We start from the raw sequence: 7,267 nt of genomic DNA, 5'->3' as shown, positions 1-7,267 counted from the left end.
GGGGGGGGTGAGCATGTAGCTGCACCACTGCAGCTCTTATGGACCCACTCTTGCACAGCTATAAGGAAAAACGTCCTTGGTGGGCGGGCTGTTCCCTTGTCTTATACTGCAAGTTTTCTTGGTGTTTCTTCCAAAAAATGACCGCTGATTGATGCTTCAGGGGTCAGACCTAGAACAGACTGGGGTAGGCAAATTTCTTGTCCTTCGCAAGCCCTGATCACACTTGAATGGAGATCCAATGGTACACTCCTTGGAGCTGCATGTGGCTTGCTGTGGGCAGAACTGGAAAGTAGCCTCTGTGCAGCCAGCTTTCTTTGAAGTGTTGCTGAAAATCTGCTGGAGAAGGCAGCAGAAACGGCTGCTAGTAGAAGTAGCATCTCCCCCTTCTCAGCCTCTTTGTCCCTCAGATTGTGGGCTTGGCTCAGCTCAGGCATGGCTGCCAGAGACAAGCAGAATGGGAGCAGACAGCTGTGTGTGTGTTGTGGGGAAGGGGCAGAGAGGGGAGTGTTGTCTTTAAGAATTACCCCGGAGAACTACACATCAAAGCCTTAGATTACATCAGAGATTTCCCCCTCCCTGATCCCAGGCAGACACAGGGTGGCTGCTACAGGTGTCACCAGTGGAAGACAGAGCGTTGGCACTTCTCTGGAACCGTGTTGGCATGTCAGATTATAGGCAAAAAAAAAAAGCCTTTATGACCAAAAAAAGCCTATGCTATGAAGCACTTCTTTCTTTAGCACTGCTTCATTCTAATGACCAGTGTAAAACAGCCCAGCATTGTGTTTAGAGGGCTTGGATTTATTTTATTTTCTCTGAAACTTGTAAGTTGCCCTTTTACTTGTTCCACAGAACTTGATGTTCAGCCTGGGATTACAAAAAAAAAACACGAGGCAATAACTTCACCTTAATGGGCTATTGTAAACCTAGCATATAAAATAGATGCATGTGATGACATGCAGGGTTCAGCCTTCATTGCATCTGTTGAGGCATCAGTTCCTGCCTACTTCAGGATATTATCTGAGCTGTTCTGTCATCTTCCATTGTAGTGCTGAAATTATTTGCCTCTTTTAATAGTCACATATCTAACTGCATTTTTAGAATGATTTTTTTTCAAGGGGGCAGAAGGCTGAGGTTTGTTAGCGCACAGTGCTGTCACACTTCTGGCCCATTCTGCGTAAGGCATATGCTTTACTCTTAAGCTATTGATACACAAACATCTGCATGTATAATAACTGTTATAAGAGCTTTAAGGTTGCAAATTGGATGGTGTGAGCAATGGAGGAGGAGGACTATACATTGGGTGTACTGAAAAATACCCAGTTCCCAAGATGCTGTAGTCCTGATCCCCTGACTGGAGATGGATCCATGCTGGGCATTTGCCAGCATTTCAGAGGCATTTCAGCTGAGTAGAGTGTACACCTAAGCAGTCTATACCTCCTTATCCGCTGTTCCCTGCCCAGTACCTTACCTCCAAGATGTCCCGCCAGCCTACAACTGGCCCTCTACAGTTCAGCCATCCCCAGACTCCTCATCCTAACCCAGTGGCCCATTGCACTTTGACTAAACTGCAGCTCTCCAGGCTTTCGTGCAGCTCTGGAGAGCACTTCACTTCCTGGCCCTCTGTGCAGGCCAGACGCCCACTTATCCCCCAACCACATAAACTCTACATCTTATCTCCCTCCCTAGTAGACCACTGCTTCCTCATATGGCACACTACTTCCCCTCAGCAGGCCCAGCTGATGAGTAAGCACCACTTCCTGCTGTTGCAAATGCAGCAATTAACTTGAATACAGAAACCAACTAAGCAACATGCTTCTCTCCCCCTTTGGAAACACTGGACACAGTTGCGTTTGCTGCCTGTGCCTTTTAACGCCCTGCCATAGCCCACATCATCGTAACAGCGTGTGGTGCCTTAGCCTTCTCACTCCGCCTGTCCTAAGGCCAGAATGTTTTTAGTTGTGTGGCCTCTACCGCGGGGTGTCCCCCTCATTCTTATCCCCTTTAACCTGGGAGAGGGTGTTGGAGTGTTCCTACTGTTTCTTTAGCCTGCTTCTGCCTACGGATTTCCTCAGTTTCCTCCCTGCCTCTTCCTGCACCATGAGGATGTGTCATCATCTTAGGGGCAAGAAGAGGGGGGGAGGGGAGGCACAGCAAGAAGCTCTAAGAGAAAGAGAAGCAGGAAGCAGCAGCCTGCTTTAAAGGAGCACAGCAGGGCTTGCAGCTTCCGGGTTCTGTCTGCTATAAATGATCAGTTCCCAGAAAAACACTGAAGATAAATTGCCAGCAGTCTCAGTGCAGAAAAGCACCCTGACTGGAGTGGGACTTAGGCCTGTGCTGTCCTAAATCAGAGCATGTAAAGGAGTAACTCTACTAGCAGATGAGAAGGTAGAGGGTACAAGCAGTCATGAAACTGGTGTAATTGTTACCACGCTTCTGTTGACTTCTAACTTCAACATTCAGTTTTGCTACCTCTGCCTTAATTCCTGTAAGATTTCTTCTTAAACTAAATCCTAGAACTGCGAGAGAACCTAACGTTGTTTTGAACCTGCTCTTGTGTGATGGATCTCTTTATAAAGTGTGTACAAGCAAGGCTTTCTAACAAATAAATGCCAACACTTTGCAGGCTGTTGGAGTTAATGCCTGTAGTGCTTGTACGGTATTGTTCCAATTGTAAGTTGACCTATGTTGAATTAGGGGAAACAGTCTTTTCCCTGCGTATTACTCAGCTACACAGAAGGAGTTTGAACAGTTACTGCCCTGACAAAATTTCACGGGGGGAATCAAATAACCAAGGAAAGGACCCACAGGGTTAAATGCCCTTAAAACACCTGAATAAAATCAAGTTCTGACTTGATACTTTTCTTGCATGCGCAGAAAAAATGTGGGGGCCCCATTAGGGTGAAACCTGCCCATAAAGTGAGTTTTTTTATGGATCTTTCAGAGTGTGAGGGAGGACAATAAGAGATTTATTTACTTTTCTTAACAATTCAATCCCTGGTGCATGCGACTCAAATCCAGCCCTAGTGACTTTCAGTAAATGCCAGGAATTAGCCAGCTGAGTGGCTGTGTCTTAAGTAGGTCTAGGTCACAGCTGGCACAACAACTCTTTTCCCAGGGGGTTTCTACACTTGCATGTTCAGTTGTATTTTTAATAATCTGAGAGCAGGAAAGATGCAAGTGTTCGCCCCGAGACTAAGGACCAATGGTCTGCACTGTCTGTCTCTGAGATTGACATTAGCATAAGACATGACTGAAAATTCAGGTGCAGCGTCCCTGTTGGAGGCATGACAGGACTAGTGATGCACCATCAGGAGCTGGTGGGCAGGCACATAGGCTTATTTTTCTAGTCCTAAACAGGCTTCAGCTTAATCTGTTGAATGTTTTCCAGCAGCTTGTGCCCCTGGGCCTCCTGAGAACAAGAGGGATTGTGCATGCAAGCTGCTGTAGTTTCCCTGCTTTGCCCATGGCAGGTTAGGGTATTATGTCTTGTCTGGCATCATGGTTGATGGTAATTTTTTGAAGAGTTTAGGTTATGGATTTGTAGAGGATGGCTTGGATAGGGATGATCCTGCCTCAGGCAGGGGGGTTGGATTAGATGACCTCTGGAGGTCCCATCCAACCCCACTTCTCTGATTTTATGAAGGCAAGAAGTCTGGCTGGTGCCTACGTAGAGTGTGGTACAGTTGAGCTTAGTCAGCACTTTTGCATATTCAGTGGAAGAAAAATTTAGCCAAAAGCACTCATCTTCCTCTGCACCCTCCTGCACAGAGCCCCCAAGGACCTTGGGACACAAAGGACAGAATCCTGTTCCACTTTACATGCCCAAATAGCAGTGTATGTAGCTGCCATTTGTGGTCCTTGCACACAGCTTGCTATCCTACTGCATGTGCAGTGTGCATACATTAGCATTCTCATGGCTACTGAGCATACTCAGTGGATTACCTGCTGGCCCAGGGTGTATCCTGGGTAAACTCAAGCAGGGGGACTACTGGTAGTAGGCTCCACTTGCTGAGTGGCTGGGGCACTTGCCCAGAAAGCAGGAGCCAGTTTCTAGTTCCCTGGCATTGAGAGAGACTTTGGAACTCACGGCTCTCTGACTTCCTAGCCACTCTCCCCGAGTCAGACATTATCCAAGTCCCCTTTCCAGCCTATCTTTTGAAGCTATGCTACTGCAACTGGTATTTAAGTCATTAGATGGAGGATAGTAGAAAAGCTTCTGCCCCACTAGAAAGCAGGGGCCCAGGACTAAAGCCCAGGACTTACTCCTATCTTGAGAGTACAGCCATCTCACTTAGCCACACACTCTCTAGCTTGTTTTCTTTTTCCTGGTCTCACACTCCTTCTTGGCTGCCTAGAGGGGGCAGCCTCCAGTTTAATTGCTGGAAGGGGCGGGTTGTGGAGGGGAGGGTGCTCATTGCTTGGTACTGCTCTGATGCACATAGTACTCAGGTATTCAGCTGATGTCAGTCTCATGCAGACGAATTCTTTGCTCCCTATGCTGTGCATCAAGATCTTCCACTCTCCTTGCAGCCCAGTGTGGTAGAGGCCGAGTGCCTACCGTATTAACAGGCATGGTTAATATGCTTCTTTAGCTCATAGCACTTCAGCTTAATCCATAGGAATGTAGCAGACCTAACCTCTTTTTGCTCATCTCACAAAACACTCTTAAATATTAGTTGCAACCAGGAACTTGTTTCCTTCCAAAGCTTTTAGGCATAAGAGCAAAACATCATTTAACAGGAAAAAGATAGTGATAAAAGGACCTGACACTGGCAGCTTTGAAAAGTATACTGGAGATTATTGAACAGTGCAAAATGTGACCTCTCTCTCTCTGCCGGGACTGCAGCCAACTGGCAGTAACTAGCACTCTCTTTGTATTTCAGGTAATGCCTCTAGAAGAGATGGCATGTATCAGGCAGTCTCTGGATGGATGACAGGTGTGTTCCAGCAAGGGACTGAGCAGTACCATTTTCTACTCTTACAGTAATGCCGAAATGAAACCATTCAGTCATGTACAGACCCAGTGAAGCTGGGGAACTTTTTATCAGTGTTTGTGGTGTGAGAGCTATGCCAAAGGGTTATTTGCTTACCATGTTTTTATTTAATTTTGCAGTTTAAGTTGTTATATGAAGGAAGGAGGGACAAGTCCTCCTCAAAAAAGTATTCATTGGTATAGTCTCATTTGCTTTTTCCCTTTTTGAAGTTGCTTGTTCCATTTTAGCACTGTAGAAATGTCACAATCCCCTGGCTTTCTGAATGATGATTCATCCAAACTCAGTGCCTCTGTGTTTTGTGATGCTTTGCCATGATGCACATTTCAATTTCCAGTAATGCTGGGTGGTTTATTGGATCGTTGCTGCATTTATTTTTATAAACTTTTACTATATAAAACATGACAGTAGAGATCAATAATGACTGTATCCTCTTCTGTTTCTCGGAACCAACCCAAGCACTTGATTCATTCTCTCATCAACTACAAAGCCAATTTTGCATGTGTTCACATGTAACTCAAGTGTGTCAGGTCCAATGCAGAAAGGTCAAATGTTCTTTGCTAAGTGAATAATAATTAAATATGCCAAAAGCTTTGAGAACTTATTTGGAAGAGATGCACAGAACTATCTTAATGTGAGCTGAAGTTCATAAAACATGGTCACAGATGATGTCAGAGTTTTCTATGAATCAGTAATTTCCCTTCATTTCTTTTTTTACCAGTTTCTGATGGCTTTCTTTGTATTTTCCCTCTGCCTTTTCAAAATAATGATAGTTGACTGATATTACTTGAAGTATATATAAAAATCATGCTGGAAGGAAGCTTGAGAGATGTACCTATATAAACCATCCTAGCCAAGTGTTTGTCAAAAGTGTTCTCAAAAATATCCAAGGGTAGAGATTCCACAGCTTTTCTGGGTAGCTTCTTCCAATGCTTAACCCAAGGCAAGGAAATTCTTTCTAATATCCAACCTAAATTTCCCTTCCTGCAATTTGAGACCATTGCTCCTTTGTTCTGTCCCCTGCAACCACAGAGAATAGTCTATCACCATCCTCCATACAGACCCTTTCAGCTATTTGAAGGCTGTTATCAAATCCTGTTTTCTCTCTTCTCCAGACTAAATCCAGTTCTTCCAGTGTTCCATTGTAAATCGTATTTCCCAGACTTTTAATCAGTTTCAGTGTTCTCAGCTGGATACTTCTAATTTGGCCACATCTGTCTTGAAGCGTAGAGCCAAAAACTGAAGTTACAGAATTGGTACTCCAAGTGAGGCCTCACCAGTGCCAAGTAGAGCAGAATTGCTTCCCTTCACTTGCAAATAACATGCCCTAACAGTGTACATACAACTGGCTGTTTTTTGTAACAGGAGCACACTCTCTGACCTTACAGTGGGCCTTAAGCTTATGGCCCACTGTAACCTCACATACTTTTCTGAAGTATTGCAGCCTAGTAATTATTCCTCAATCTATATTTTGTATGTGTTCTAAGTGCAACATTTAGCACATGTAAATGTAATTCGATTTAATATTGTACCATTTACCTTGGTTATTCCGATCATTCTGAATCCTAGCCCTACTCTCCAGAGCGTTTGCAACTCCACCCAACTTTGCCAAGTATGCACTCATATCTTCTGAACCCTTAATTAGGCTATTAAGCAATACTGGACCTAAGACAGACCTAGGGCAGACCCCACTTGATACCTTCTCCCAATTGGACATTTAGTTTTTGATGACTGCCCTTTAAGCATGAAGATCCAAGCAGTTATGTACCCACCTTACAGTACTTTCATTTGGCCCATTTCCTTAGCTCATTAATGAGAATGTCATTGAAGGGGGCACTGTCAAGAAGGTACCGGGTCTCTCCCCATCCACAGAATCTCTCTCATCTTATCATAGAAGGAAATCAGATTGGTCAGGTATGACTTGTTCTTGATGAAATCAATGTTGGCCGTTTCTGATCACCTTGTTCTCCAGGTGCTTAGAAAGATTCCTTGATTACATGGCCTTTCCAGGGATCAAGGCCAGCCTGACCAGTCTAGTCTGTAATTCTATTTTTCTTACTAATTTTTTTAAAAGGTGGACACTATTTGCACTTTTACAGTCACCTGAGTCCTCACCCAATCCCCAAGTTACCAGTTATAGCCAATGGCTCTAAAATTACCTCAGCAAATGTCTTGAATACTGTAGGATGCATCCTATCTGGCCCCACTGACTTTAAAATATCCAGCTTTTCTAAATAATCCCAAACCCAGACTCCCAGTACTCCTAGGCTCCTTCT

At 44.5% G+C, this 7,267-nt stretch overlaps 1 protein-coding gene across 2 annotated transcripts in view; it reads left to right on the top strand.

Annotated features, from left to right (window-relative positions):
- CEP68 (centrosomal protein 68) overlaps positions 1-5,660 on the top strand; it is a 30,726-nt gene extending 25,066 nt beyond the window's left edge. For both annotated transcript variants that reach the window (XM_019549169.1, XM_019549170.1), the window contains exon 7: positions 4,884-5,660. The gene's annotated coding sequence lies outside the window, so the exon portion shown is untranslated. The remainder of the gene's footprint in view (positions 1-4,883) is intronic.
- Positions 5,661-7,267: the final 1,607 nt, after the last annotated feature.

This window comes from Crocodylus porosus, unplaced genomic scaffold (assembly GCF_001723895.1).
Source record: "Crocodylus porosus isolate Cpor-Errol unplaced genomic scaffold, CroPor_comp1, whole genome shotgun sequence".
NCBI lineage: Eukaryota > Metazoa > Chordata > Crocodylia > Crocodylidae > Crocodylus > Crocodylus porosus.
The sequence above is the reverse complement of the archived record's forward strand: the minus strand, read 5'-3'. Positions and strand labels throughout refer to the sequence as shown.